This window comes from Carassius carassius, chromosome 37 (assembly GCF_963082965.1).
Source record: "Carassius carassius chromosome 37, fCarCar2.1, whole genome shotgun sequence".
Taxonomy (NCBI): domain Eukaryota; kingdom Metazoa; phylum Chordata; class Actinopteri; order Cypriniformes; family Cyprinidae; genus Carassius; species Carassius carassius.
In genome coordinates this window covers 422,850-436,415 of record NC_081791.1, presented here as the reverse complement: position 1 = coordinate 436,415, position 13,566 = coordinate 422,850, and the positions used below count along the sequence as shown (strand labels likewise).

At 46.1% G+C, this 13,566-nt stretch overlaps 3 non-coding genes and 1 pseudogene across 3 annotated transcripts; all 4 read left to right on the top strand.

Annotated features, from left to right (window-relative positions):
- Positions 1-4,977: 4,977 nt before the first annotated feature.
- Positions 4,978-5,151, top strand: LOC132118815 (U2 spliceosomal RNA; annotated as a pseudogene).
- A 352-nt stretch (positions 5,152-5,503) lies between these two features.
- On the top strand, positions 5,504-5,669 carry LOC132118747 (U1 spliceosomal RNA). Its single transcript, XR_009425974.1, has one exon. It is a non-coding gene; the product is annotated as a U1 spliceosomal RNA (small nuclear RNA).
- A 1,583-nt stretch (positions 5,670-7,252) lies between these two features.
- LOC132118789 (U2 spliceosomal RNA) lies at positions 7,253-7,443 on the top strand. Its single transcript, XR_009426009.1, has one exon. It is a non-coding gene; the product is annotated as a U2 spliceosomal RNA (small nuclear RNA).
- A 352-nt stretch (positions 7,444-7,795) lies between these two features.
- Positions 7,796-7,959, top strand: LOC132118715 (U1 spliceosomal RNA). The gene has a single exon (XR_009425943.1). It is a non-coding gene; the product is annotated as a U1 spliceosomal RNA (small nuclear RNA).
- The last annotated feature ends 5,607 nt before the right edge of the window (positions 7,960-13,566 follow it).

Genomic DNA, 13,566 nt, shown 5'->3' with positions numbered 1-13,566 from the left:
TGGAGATGATATTTGTGTTTGGTTGGGTAGATTTTGCACTGTTCGAGGCCAGCCTGTCAAAGTGTTGGATGAAGATGGCATTTGGACATGCTCCTGGCGAATTCCCATTAAACAATGGGAAGACGCTGGGGGCTACCAGGGCCTGAAACATCTGCCTTCCATGATTGTGCTCGGAGAGAACAGAGGCTACATACATTATCAAGGAATGCCCAAACTCTGCAGGAAGTGTTGCAGGTTTGGTCATCTCGCTGAAGCATGCCAAGAGTTAATATGTGGGAAGTGTAGAGAAATTGGTCACAGTTTTGATGATTGTACCAATGGCAGACGGTGTAATCTTTGTGGAGAAACAAACCATCTCTACAGAGACTGCCCTAAAAGTTTTGCCAACAAGCTCAAAATGGCCGCCCCACATGGGCAACAAACGAATGAACAAAGGAAAGAGGAGGCGGTCCCTGAGGTTTTGGCGGGAATTTCAAATCCCCAGCCGGCCTCAGGGATTGGGCAGGAAGGAGGAAGTGGGGCGGCCACAGGGGCGGAGTCAGATATTGAACTGGAAAAAGTCACGGAAGGAGAAGTGAGCGAGGAAGAAACAAGCTCTTCCCTAGAAACGGTGTCAGATTTGGTGCAGGAATCCAGTGGGAGTGAATTTGAGTGTTCACTCCCAAATGCTCAAGTGCAAAAAAGACCTGCGGGATCTCCTCTGGTGGAAACAGAGGAGAAAAAAAGCTAGGGCAGCACAGCGGCTTGATAGTTCCGATTTGGAAGATCAAGAACGTATGTGGCCCCTAGAATCCCCAAATGAGGTTTCCTTTTTGCACATCAATCTAAGAACATCGTCGCCTAGGGAGTTACAAGAGGGTTTCTCTGTAGCACCCGATGTGTCGAGCACCTGCTCTCCGGGCCCCAGTTCATCTGGGAGAAAGGAAGAGCAGGTGAAACAAGATAAAACATGATTTTAAGCATATTTTTGTAGTCTTTTAGTCTTCTGTTTAAATGTCTCATACTGTTTTAACCATACTGCTCATGGCCCTCACTATCTCTACCATAAATGTAAGAAGTGTGAGGTCCACCTTGCGAGCACAGAGCATTTTATCCCTTTTAAAGTCTTTTAAGTCAGATTTGTTTTTACTGCAAGAGTGTGCTCTGCCCTTTTTAAGTAACCACAGGAAGTTGGAGGAGATGTGGACCATGGGGCCCTCAATATGGAGTGGCTCCAACTTCAACAAGAATGATGGTGTCGCTATTTTAATAAAAAATTCAAACATCACGGTGAAGGATAGCACTGTGGTGAGGGAAGGGCGGGCTCTTTTAGCAAACCTGACTTTTTTAGGGAGAGATTTTAAGGTTCTTAACGTGTATGGTTTTACAGAAAAAAATGACAGGTATGAGCTTTTAGAAGACCTGCAGCCCCACATGTTAGGCAGGGCTCCCCTAATAGTAGCAGGGGATTTTAACTGTGTTTTATCAAAAACAGATAGGAAGAGAGTAGGAGAAGATTTTAAGGTCGATAAGACATCGGTTTTATTACAAAATTTAGTCAAGGATTTTAAGTTAGTTGACTGTTTTAAACAACTGCATCAAAGAGAGGAGGGCTTCACCTGGTTCAGTGGTGATGGCGCCAGAGCCTCTCGAATTGACTATGTTTTTACAAGGGACTGCCCGCCAACCGATGCAACATTGACCCCTCTCTTTTTTTCTGATCACATGATGCTGTCTTGCACCCTTTCATTTTCCCCGGGTGTGACGGTAGGAGGAGGGATGTGGAAGCTGAACTGTTCCCTATTGGTGGATGAAGAAGTGGTTAGAGAATATAGGGAGCAGTTCAGCCAATGGCAGACCCTCCAAGACTTTTATGAGACACGTGCACAGTGGTGGGAAATGGTAAAGGACCGGACAAGACAGTTTTTTAGGAAGGTAGGGAAAGATAAAAAGAATAGGGAAAAGAGATGCATGATGGGGTTGCAAAAAAGATTACAAAGATATTTTAATCTTTTAAATAATGGTTTTGATTTTAGCCAAGAAATAACAGATGTAAAAAAAGAAATGTCAGTTTTATCTCGTATCCAAAGTAAAGGTGTTATTTTAAGAAGCAAAGAAAGAGAAATAGAGGAAGGTGAAAAGTGTACAAGTTACTTTTTTAAAAAGATAATAACAAGGGGAGGGGCAATAACCAGGGTTAAGGTAGGAGGGAGGGATGCAAACACAACAGAAGAGATTTTAAAAAATGTAGAGGGATTTTATGAGGATTTGTATTGTAAAAAAGATGTACACGACGATACGGCAAGGGAAGTTTTAAATTTTTTAGTCAAGAATGTTAATGGCCAAAATAAGTTTTTATCCCAAGATTTTAATATTTTAGAATTACATAAAGCTCTTAAAGGTTTTAAAAAGGGGAAGTCCCCAGGAGCAGATGGACTTCCCCTAGAGTTTTATCTTACTTTTTGGGATATTTTAGCACATGAATTATTGGCTGTTTTTAACAACTTTGAGACTCTTGACAGACTACCCGACAGTTTTAGGATAGGGATAGTGTCTTTACTGTACAAAAAAGGGGACAGGACTGACTTAAAAAATTGGAGACCAATCACGCTTTTAAATTTCGATGGTAAACTTTTTAGTAAGATTTTAGCGACACGCATGTCGACTGTTTTAGAGGACGTGATCCACCCGGATCAAGCTTCTGCCGTGCCCGGAAGAAAGATAACAGACAACCTAGTGCTGATTAGAGACGCCATCTGTTACGCGAGAGACAGAAATATTCGGCTAGTAGTCCTAAATTTAGATTTTGAAAAAGCATTTGATCGAGTCTCGCACCAGTACCTCTTCCAGGTACTGGATAAAATGGGGTTTCCAGAGAGGTTTATAGCCTGGGTGGGACTGCTGTACAAGGGAATAGTCAGCAAAATTCTAATAAATGGGCATCTTTCCAAAGCTGTGAACATACACAGTGGTGTCCGTCAGGGATGTCCTTTATCTCCTCTTCTGTATGTGGCTTGCATCGAGCCACTGGCACAGATCTTGAGAAGGGACAAATGGATCAAAGGACTGGACGTTCCTGGGACGGGTGGACTGACGGCGACCTGTGCTTTATACATGGACGACGTAACTCTTTTAGCCACGGACCTTTTATCCATACGAAGAGCACTGGACTTGACTGACTGGTACGGTCGGGCCTCGGGCGCCAAACTCAATAGAAACAAGTCCGAGGCCCAGCTCTTCGGGCCGTGGGGAGACGTGGACACAGGAGGACTTGATTTGGTTTTTAAAGACAATGATTTTAAGATTTTAGGCGTTAAATTTGATAAAGACGGAGGTGGACGAGACAACTGGACTGACTTGCTAGGGAAAGCTAGGAAAAGACTGGGGTTTTGGGGACTAAGACAGTTGACAATTGAAGGTAAAATTTTAATTTTTAAATCTGTGATTTTACCTCTGATTTTACTTGTCTGTTCTGTTTTTAGCCCCCCTCGGCAGTTCCTGGTGAGACTGGAGAGGGCGGTGTTTTATTTCCTGTGGGGGTCCAAGTGGGAGCGCCTGAAGAGGGAGACCATCAAGAAAAGGCCAGAGAACGGTGGAAAAGGCCTCCCAGACCCCCACCTGTTTTTAGGCAGCCGCTTCACCGCCCTGCACATTAGTTATGCCATGACCCCATCCAAAGAAAACAAGACGGCTGCAATGGTGCGATTTTGGATGGGGTCTTACCTAAGAACATTGAAAATTTTACCAGTAGACTTGAAAACCCCAGTGTCTTTTAACTTGCCTAAAGAGTACAGTTTTATAAAAATTTTTTTAAAGAAATATCTTTTAGAGAGTGAAGATGTCACCATTTTAACTAAACACAAGTCTCTCATTTCTGTTGTGCAGGACCGGGAACCGGTGAGTCCAGTTCCAGGCCTCACACTAGGTGAGGCCAAACAAGTTTGGAGGAACGCTGCTCACCCCGCTCTCCAGAACAGGCACAAGGATTTATCATGGATGGTGGCTCATGAGATCCTCCCGGTCAGGGCGGTTATGCACTCCAGAGGCATGGCCAAAAACCCCATCTGCCCTCGGTCCGGCTGCAATTCCCCGGAGACCGTCCACCACCTACTCTGGGAGTGCGGTGCTGCGCGGGACCTGTGGGCCAAGACCGGCCCCTTGTATTTCCCGTGCCTACCAGCAGGTGGGGCCCAGTTCGGGTACCAGCTCGCCATCCTTGGGGTGGGCCGGGGCTTGAAGGACATGACAGCACAGGAATTCACCTCGCTCTGGCTCACCCTCAACGTCATCAAGGATGCCATCTGGGCCACCAGAAACCTGCTGGTGGGGAAACGCGTTACGGTAACCCTCCATGCATGCGAGCTAAAGGTAACATCAATGCTGCAGGGGTACCGGACGACGATATTCGGACGGGGGGGCCGGGGCCGCACAGAGAGGGTCCCGGCAGGCACCGACCCTGGCTGCCCGTAGATGCACCCTCACCATTCTGGCTACGGGAACAGCGGGCCAGCGGGCCGGAGGCGAGGGGATCTCCGCTGAGCCTGTAAAGCAGCATCTCATGTCCCTGTTCTGGAGAGTGGGGTGAAGACCGACTTGATAAGGACTCACCCCCGGTCTTGCACAACAGATGTTTTTTTTTTTTTTTTTTTTTTTTTATTTGGTTTTTATCCAATTAATTGGTTTTTATTGTGTTTTATCAATGAAATTGGTTTTATTAACATGCATATGAGGCTTGTTTGCTTTTTTAAATTTGTATTTTACTTTTGAAACCGATCGCACCTTTTAAACACACCTCAAATATGGACTTTTAAAAACAAGCAAAACACTGTGGTTTAATCAATTTTTTTTTTTTTTTTTTTTTTTTAACAATGATTGTTTCTTTCATTTTACCATGTGTATTTATTATATATTATATGGCTTGTTTTAATGTGTGCTTGAAAAAAAAAAAATGTGTGTGAAAGTAAAAATGCAAATGGAAAAAATGTAAATGGTGACAATAAAACTTTTTCGAAAGAAAAATCTGTTCTTATCAGTTTAATATCTGATACGTCCCCCATCCGGGGACTACATATTAAATGGATTTTTAGATCACGGAGCTGGAGCCGGGGCTTGCTCCGTCCATTCCACGCATCGGCCTGGTATTGCAGTGTCTCCAGGAACGGTGTGCTTTCCCTTTTTTGGGAATGCCATTTATTGTGACGAATAGCAGAGCAAGTAATGAGGTCTGCCTTTGCAGGTCCTGTGGTTTATTGCGGACTCTCTTCTGAGGCACCCCCCTGAGGTGTTGGACTCTTCCACTAACGATGCTCCCACCTGAGGTCTCGGAGTCTTTCACTGACGAGGTGATGTATCGAATTCGGTGTGTTTGGTTAAAGGGAGTCAACTAAAACCAGCGTTGGGAAGCAGTTTCCAGGCCAGTAATGGAAGTCGCCCATCCTTCCTTTGTTGGGGTTTACGGAGGGCTAACCGTTGGTGAGGATGGTAGAGACGCAAATTGTACCTCTGGCTGGCCGCCTGGGTCTTCATACTTACCTGGCAGGGGAGACACCATGATCAAGAAGGCGGTTCACCCAGGGCGAGGCTTATCCATTGCACTACGGCCATGCTGACCCCTGCGAATTCCCCAAATGTGGGAATCTCGACTGCATAATTTATGGTAGTGGGGGACTGCGATTTCGTGCTCTCCCCTGAATTAACTGGTGAAACAAAGCAGAAAGATCTATCTCAGTTACTTTTTAGTTTCAGAATGATGAGTCCTGCCACATGCTGGGTATGTGTTTTGAGCTCATGAAACAAAATCACTTACGCTCTTGAAATATCGGTCCCTGGTGTGTGGTTTAGTTCGAATTTTGCACAGACCTCACTTTGCAAGTCGATTGGATTGACTGCAGCCTAGCTGTAGCTGTCTCCATGTTTGTTTTTCGTTGTGCTTTTTCAAATCATATTAGTTCTTTTCCGCTTACAGCGCCACCTAGTGGCCTGTCGCAGCGCCCTTTTACACCTGACCGCTGACTGAGCCCCTGCACAGGTGTGCCGATTTGGGTGAAGGGATCACACTCCTTCCTGGAGTTATAGCCATTTGAGCCACCTCGGCCACACCACCTTGGCACGTTTTGAGGTCCCCTCGCCAAGGTGAATGGAAATTTCCACTTTTTTTGGATGATTATTGACAGTCAGACTCCAGAGAAGCATTCTGTGCTGATCTGGGTGGGACTGGGCCAAATACCTGCCGCTAGTTTGCAAAAGAAGGTTTTCGACAAAATCCCAAATACCCGAAAATTCGACGAGCCAATCTGAGACCTGCATCTCGTTCGGCTCGAGCCAAGGATTCCGATGACATAAGGCACGTGGCTCTGCGACGAACCGTTTGGGAGTTACGAGCGATGCCGTACTCTCTGTCGCCGCAGAGCCAGCGTCAGGCCGATCGGGGCGAGGCCCGGTGAGCCAAGGATTCCGATGACATAAGGCACGTGGCTCTGCGACGAACCGTTTGGGAGTTACGAGCGATGCCGTACTCTCTGTCGCCGCAGAGCCAGCGTCAGGCCGATCGGGGCGAGGCCCGGTGACGTTGCAGACGGGGGAGGGTACTACCATCACACAGCGTTTCAGCTGTTTCCATCTTTGTTTGATGGTCCTTTTACATTTCAATTTTCTTATTTTTCCGCTTACAGCGCCACCTAGTGGCCTGTCGCAGCGCCCTTTTACACTTGACCGCTGACTGAGCCCCTGCACAGGTGTGCCGATTTGGGTGAAGGGATCTCACTCCTTCCTGGAGTTATAGCCATTTGAGCCACCTCGGCCACACCACCTTGGCACGTTTTGAGGTCCCCTCGCCAAGGTGAATGGAAATTTCCACTTTTTTTGGATGATTATTGACAGTCAGACTCCAGAGAAGCATTCTGTGCTGATCTGGGTGGGACTGGGCCAAATACCTGCCGCTAGTTTGCAAAAGTAGGTTTTCGACAAAATCCCAAATACCCGAAAATTTCGTCTAGAGCGACGAGCCAATCTGAGACGTCCATCTCGTTCGGCTCGAGCCAAGGATTCCGATGACATAAAGCACGTGGCTTTGCGACGAATCGTTTGGGAATTACGAGCGATGCCGTACTCTCTGTCGCTGCAGAGCCAGCGTCAGGCCGATCGGGGCGAGGCCCGGTGACGTTGCAGACGGGGGAGGGTACTACCATCACACAGCGTTTCAGGTCTCCCAGACTTACCAAAGCCGAGATGGGCATCGTCGTGTCCGGCTTCTTCCCCGCTGCATCAAATCAACATCGCTTCTCGGCCTTTTGGCTAAGATCAAGTGTAGTATCTGTTCTTATCAGTTTAATATCTGATACGTCCCCCATCCGGGGACTACATATTAAATGGATTTTTAGATCACGGAGCTGGAGCCGGGGCTTGCTCCGTCCATTCCACGCATCGGCCTGGTATTGCAGTGTCTCCAGGAACGGTGTGCTTTCCCTTTTTCGGGAATGCCATTTATTGTGACGAATAGCAGAGCAAGTAATGAGGTCTGCCTTTGCAGGTCCTGTGGTTTATTGCGGACTCTCTTCTGAGGAACCCCCCTGAGGTGTTGGACTCTTCCACTAACGATGCTCCCACCTGAGGTCTCGGAGTCTTTCACTGACGAGGTGATGTATCGAATTCGGTGTGGTTGGTTAAAGGGAGTCAACTAAAACCAGCGTTGGGAAGCAGTTTCCAGGCCAGTAATGGAAGTCGCCCATCCTTCCTTTGTTGGGGTTTACGGAGGGCTAACCGTTGGTGAGGATGGTAGAGACGCAAATTGTACCTCTGGCTGGCCGCCTGGGTCTTCATACTTACCTGGCAGGGGAGACACCATGATCAAGAAGGCGGTTCACCCAGGGCGAGGCTTGTCCATTGCACTACGGCCATGCTGACCCCTGCGAATTCCCCAAATGTGGGAATCTCGACTGCATAATTTATGGTAGTGGGGGACTGCGTTCGCGCTCTCCCCTGAATTAACTGGTGAAACAAAGCAGAAAGATCTATCTCAGTTACTTTTTAGTTTCAGAATGATGAGTCCTGCCACATGCTGGGTATGTGTTTTGAGCTCATGAAACAAAATCACTTACGCTCTTGAAATATCGGTCCCTGGTGTGTGGTTTAGTTCGAATTTTGCACAGACCTCACTTTGCAAGTCGATTGGATTGACTGCAGCCTAGCTGTAGCTGTCTCCATGTTTGTTTTTCGTTGTGCTTTTTCAAATCATATTAGTTCTTTTCCGCTTACAGCGCCACCTAGTGGCCTGTCGCAGCGCCCTTTTACACCTGACCGCTGACTGAGCCCCTGCACAGGTGTGCCGATTTGGGTGAAGGGATCACACTCCTTCCTGGAGTTATAGCCATTTGAGCCACCTCGGCCACACCACCTTGGCACGTTTTGAGGTCCCCTCGCCAAGGTGAATGGAAATTTCCACTTTTTTTGGATGATTATTGACAGTCAGACTCCAGAGAAGCATTCTGTGCTGATCTGGGTGGGACTGGGCCAAATACCTGCCGCTAGTTTGCAAAAGAAGGTTTTCGACAAAATCCCAAATACCCGAAAATTCGACGAGCCAATCTGAGACCTGCATCTCGTTCGGCTCGAGCCAAGGATTCCGATGACATAAGGCACGTGGCTCTGCGACGAACCGTTTGGGAGTTACGAGCGATGCCGTACTCTCTGTCGCCGCAGAGCCAGCGTCAGGCCGATCGGGGCGAGGCCCGGTGAGCCAAGGATTCCGATGACATAAGGCACGTGGCTCTGCGACGAACCGTTTGGGAGTTACGAGCGATGCCGTACTCTCTGTCGCCGCAGAGCCAGCGTCAGGCCGATCGGGGCGAGGCCCGGTGACGTTGCAGACGGGGGAGGGTACTACCATCACACAGCGTTTCAGCTGTTTCCATCTTTGTTTGATGGTCCTTTTACATTTCAATTTTCTTATTTTTCCGCTTACAGCGCCACCTAGTGGCCTGTCGCAGCGCCCTTTTACACCTGACCGCTGACTGAGCCCCTGCACAGGTGTGCCGATTTGGGTGAAGGGATCTCACTCCTTCCTGGAGTTATAGCCATTTGAGCCACCTCGGCCACACCACCTTGGCACGTTTTGAGGTCCCCTCGCCAAGGTGAATGGAAATTTCCACTTTTTTTGGATGATTATTGACAGTCAGACTCCAGAGAAGCATTCTGTGCTGATCTGGGTGGGACTGGGCCAAATACCTGCCGCTAGTTTGCAAAAGAAGGTTTTCGACAAAATCCCAAATACCCGAAAATTTCGTCAGAGCGACGAGCCAATCTGAGACCTGCATCTCGTTCGGCTCGAGCCAAGGATTCCGATGACATAAGGCACGTGGCTCTGCGACGAACCGTTTGGGAGTTACGAGCGATGCCGTACTCTCTGTCGCCACAGAGCCAGCGTCAGGCCGATCGGGGCGAGGCCCGGTGAGCCAAGGATTCCGATGACATAAGGCACGTGGCTCTGCGACGAACCGTTTGGGAGTTACGAGCGATGCCGTACTCTCTGTCGCCGCAGAGCCAGCGTCAGGCCGATCGGGGCGAGGCCCGGTGATGTTGCAGACGGGGGAGGGTACTACCATCACACAGCGTTTCAGGTGTTTCCATCTTTGTTTGATGGTCCTTTTACATTTCAATTTTCTTATTTTTCCGCTTACAGCGCCACCTAGTGGCCTGTCGCAGCGCCCTTTTACACCTGACCGCTGACTGAGCCCCTGCACAGGTGTGCCGATTTGGGTGAAGGGATCTCACTCCTTCCTGGAGTTATAGCCATTTGAGCCACCTCGGCCACACCACCTTGGCACGTTTTGAGGTCCCCTCGCCAAGGTGAATGGAAATTTCCACTTTTTTTGGATGATTATTGACAGTCAGACTCCAGAGAAGCATTCTGTGCTGATCTCGTTTGAAGTAATGGTACTTCATATAACATTATCCAAAGAAACAAATGTTAATGATAAATCCCCTGTTATGTTTGTACTGGCTACTGTATACAGGCCACCAGGGCACCATACAGACTTTATTAAAGAGTTTGGTGATTTTACATCCGAGTTAGTTCTGGCTGCAGATAAAGTTTTAATAGTTGGTGATTTTAATATCCATGTTGATAATGAAAACGATGCATTGGGATCAGCATTTATAGACATTCTGAAGTCTATTGGTGTTAGACAACACGTTTCAGGACCTACTCATTGTCGAAATCATACTCTAGATTTAATACTGTCACATGGAATTGATGTTGATGGTGTTGAAATTATTCAGCCAAGTGATGATATCTCAGATCATTATTTAGTTCTTTGCAAAATTCATATAGCCAAAATTGTAAATTCTACTTATTGTTACAAGTATGGAAGAACCATAACTTCTAACACAAAAGACTGCTTTTTAAGTTATCTTCCTGATGTAACCAAATTCTTTAGCATATCCAAAACCTCAGAACAACTTGATGATGTAACAGAAACTATGGACTCTCTCTTTTCTAGCACTTTAAATAAAGTTGCTCCTTTACGCTTAAGGAAGGTTAAGGAAAACAGTTTTACACCATGGTATAATGAGCATACTCGCACCCTAAAGAGAGCAGCCCGAAAAATGGAGCGCAGCTGGAGGAAAACAAAACTAGAGGTATTTCGTATTGCTTGGCGGGAAAGTAACATATCCTACAGAAAAGCATTAAAAACTGCTAGATCCGATTACTTTTCTTCTCTTTTAGAAGAAAACAAACATAACCCCAGGTATTTATTCAATACAGTGGCTAAATTAACGAAAAATAAAGCCTCAACAAGTGTTGACATTTCCCAACACCACAGCAGTAATGACTTTATGAACTACTTTACTTCTAAAATCGATACTATTAGAGATAAAATTGCAACCATTCAGCCGTCAGCTACAGTATCACATCAGACAGTGCACTATAGACCCCCTGAGGAACAGTTCCACTCATTCTCTACTATAGGAGAGGAAGAATTGTATAAACTTGTTAAATCATCTAAACCAACAACATGTATGTTAGACCCTATACCATCTAAGCTCCTGAAAGAGGTGCTTCCAGAAGTCATAGATCCTCTTCTGACTATTATTAATTCCTCATTGTCATTAGGACATGTCCCCAAAACCTTCAAACTGGCTGTTATTAAGCCTCTCATCAAAAAACCACAACTTGACCCCAAAGAACTAGTTAATTATAGACCAATCTCGAATCTCCCTTTTCTGTCCAAGATACTAGAAAAGGTGGTATCCACACAATTATATTCCTTCTTAGAGAAAAATGGTATATGTGAGGATTTCCAGTCAGGATTTAGACCGTATCATAGTACTGAGACTGCTCTTCTTAGAGTTACAAATGATCTGCTCTTATCATCTGATCGTGGGTGTATCTCTCTATTAGTTTTATTGGATCTTAGTGCTGCGTTTGACACAATTGACCACAACATTCTTTTGCATAGACTTGAATACTTTGTTGGCATCAGTGGAAGTGCATTAGCATGGTTTAAATCGTACTTATATGACCGCCATCAGTTCGTAGCAGTGAATGAAGATGTATCCTATCGATCACAAGTGCAGTATGGAGTACCTCAAGGCTCAGTACTAGGGCCGCTACTCTTCACGCTTTATATGTTACCCTTGGGAGATATCATCAGGAAACATGGTGTTAGCTTTCACTGTTATGCTGATGATACTCAGCTCTATATTTCTTCGCAGCCCGGTGAAACACACCAATTTGAAAAACTAATGGATTGCATAGTCGATATAAAAAACTGGATGACGAGTAATTTCTTACTGCTAAATTCTGAAAAAACAGAGGTGTTAATTATAGGGCCTAAAAACTCTGCTTGTAATAACCTAGAACACTGTCTAAGACTTGATGGTTGCTCTGTCAATTCTTCATCATCAGTTAGGAACCTAGGTGTGCTACTTGATCGCAATCTTTCCTTAGAAAGCCACGTTTCTAGCATTTGTAAAACTGCATTTTTCCATCTCAAAAATATATCTAAATTACGGCCTATGCTCTCAATGTCAAATGCAGAAATGTTAATCCACGCATTTATGACCTCAAGGTTAGATTATTGTAATGCTTTATTGGGTGGTTGTTCTGCACGCTTAGTAAACAAACTACAGCTAGTCCAAAATGCAGCAGCAAGAGTTCTTACTAGAACCAGGAAGTATGACCATATTAGCCCGGTCCTGTCAACACTGCACTGGCTCCCTATCAAGCATCGCATAGATTTTAAAATATTGCTTATTACTTATAAAGCCCTGAATGGTTTAGCTCCTCAGTATTTGAATGAGCTCCTTTTAAATTATAACCCTCTACGTCCACTACGTTCTAAAACTCAGGCAATTTGATAATACCTAGAATATCAAAATCAACTGCAGGCGGCAGATCCTTTTCCTATTTGGCGCCCAAACTCTGGAATAACCTACCTAACATTGTTCGGGAGGCAGACACACTCTTGCAGTTTAAATCTAGATTAAAGACCCATCTCTTTAACCTGGCATACACATAACAAACGAATATGCTTTTATTATCCAAATCCGTTAAAGGATTTTTAGGCTGCATTAATTAGGTAAACCGGAACCGGATACACTTCCCATAACACCCTATGTACTTGCTACATCATTAGAAGAATGGCATCTACGCTAATATTTGTCTGTTTCTCTCTTGTTCCGAGGTCACCGTGGCCACCAGATCCAGTCTGTGTCCAGATCAGAGGGTCACTGCAGTCACCCGGATCCAGTACGTATCCAGACCAGATGGTGGATCAGCACCTAGAAAGGACCTCTACATCCCTGAAAGACAGCGGAGACCAGGACAACTAGAGCCCCAGATACAGATCCCCTGTAAAGACCTTGTCTCAGAGGAGCACCAGGACAAGACCACAGGAAACAGATGATTCTTCTGCACAATTTGACTTTGCTGCAGTCTGGAATTGAACTACTGGTTTCGTCTGGTCAGAGGAGAACTGGCCCCCCAACTGAGCCTGGTTTCTCCCAAGGTTTTTTTCTCCATTCTGTCACCGATGGAGTTTCGGTTCCTTGCCGCTGTCGCCTCTGGCTTGCTTAGTTGGGGACACTTCATCTACAGCGACATCGTTGACTTGATTGCAAATAAATGCACAGACACTATTTAACTGAACAGAGATGACATAACTGAATCCAATGATGAACTGCCTTTAACTATCATTTTTGCATTATTGACACTGTTTTCCTAATAAATGTTGTTCAGTTGCTTTGACGCAATGTATTTTGTTTAAAGCGCTATATAAATAAAGGTGACATTGACATCTGGGTGGGACTGGGCCAAATACCTGCCGCTAGTTTGCAAAAGAAGGTTTTCGACAAAATCCCAAATACCCGAAAATTTCGTCAGAGCGACGAGCCAATCTGAGACCTGCATCTCGTTCGGCTCGAGCCAAGGATTCCAATGACATAAGGCACGTGGCTCTGCGACGAACCGTTTGGGAGTTACGAGCGATGCCGTACTCTCTGTCGCCGCAGAGCCAGCGTCAGGCCGATCGGGGCGAGGCCCGGTGAGCCAAGGATTCCGATGACATAAGGCACGTGGCTCTGCGACGA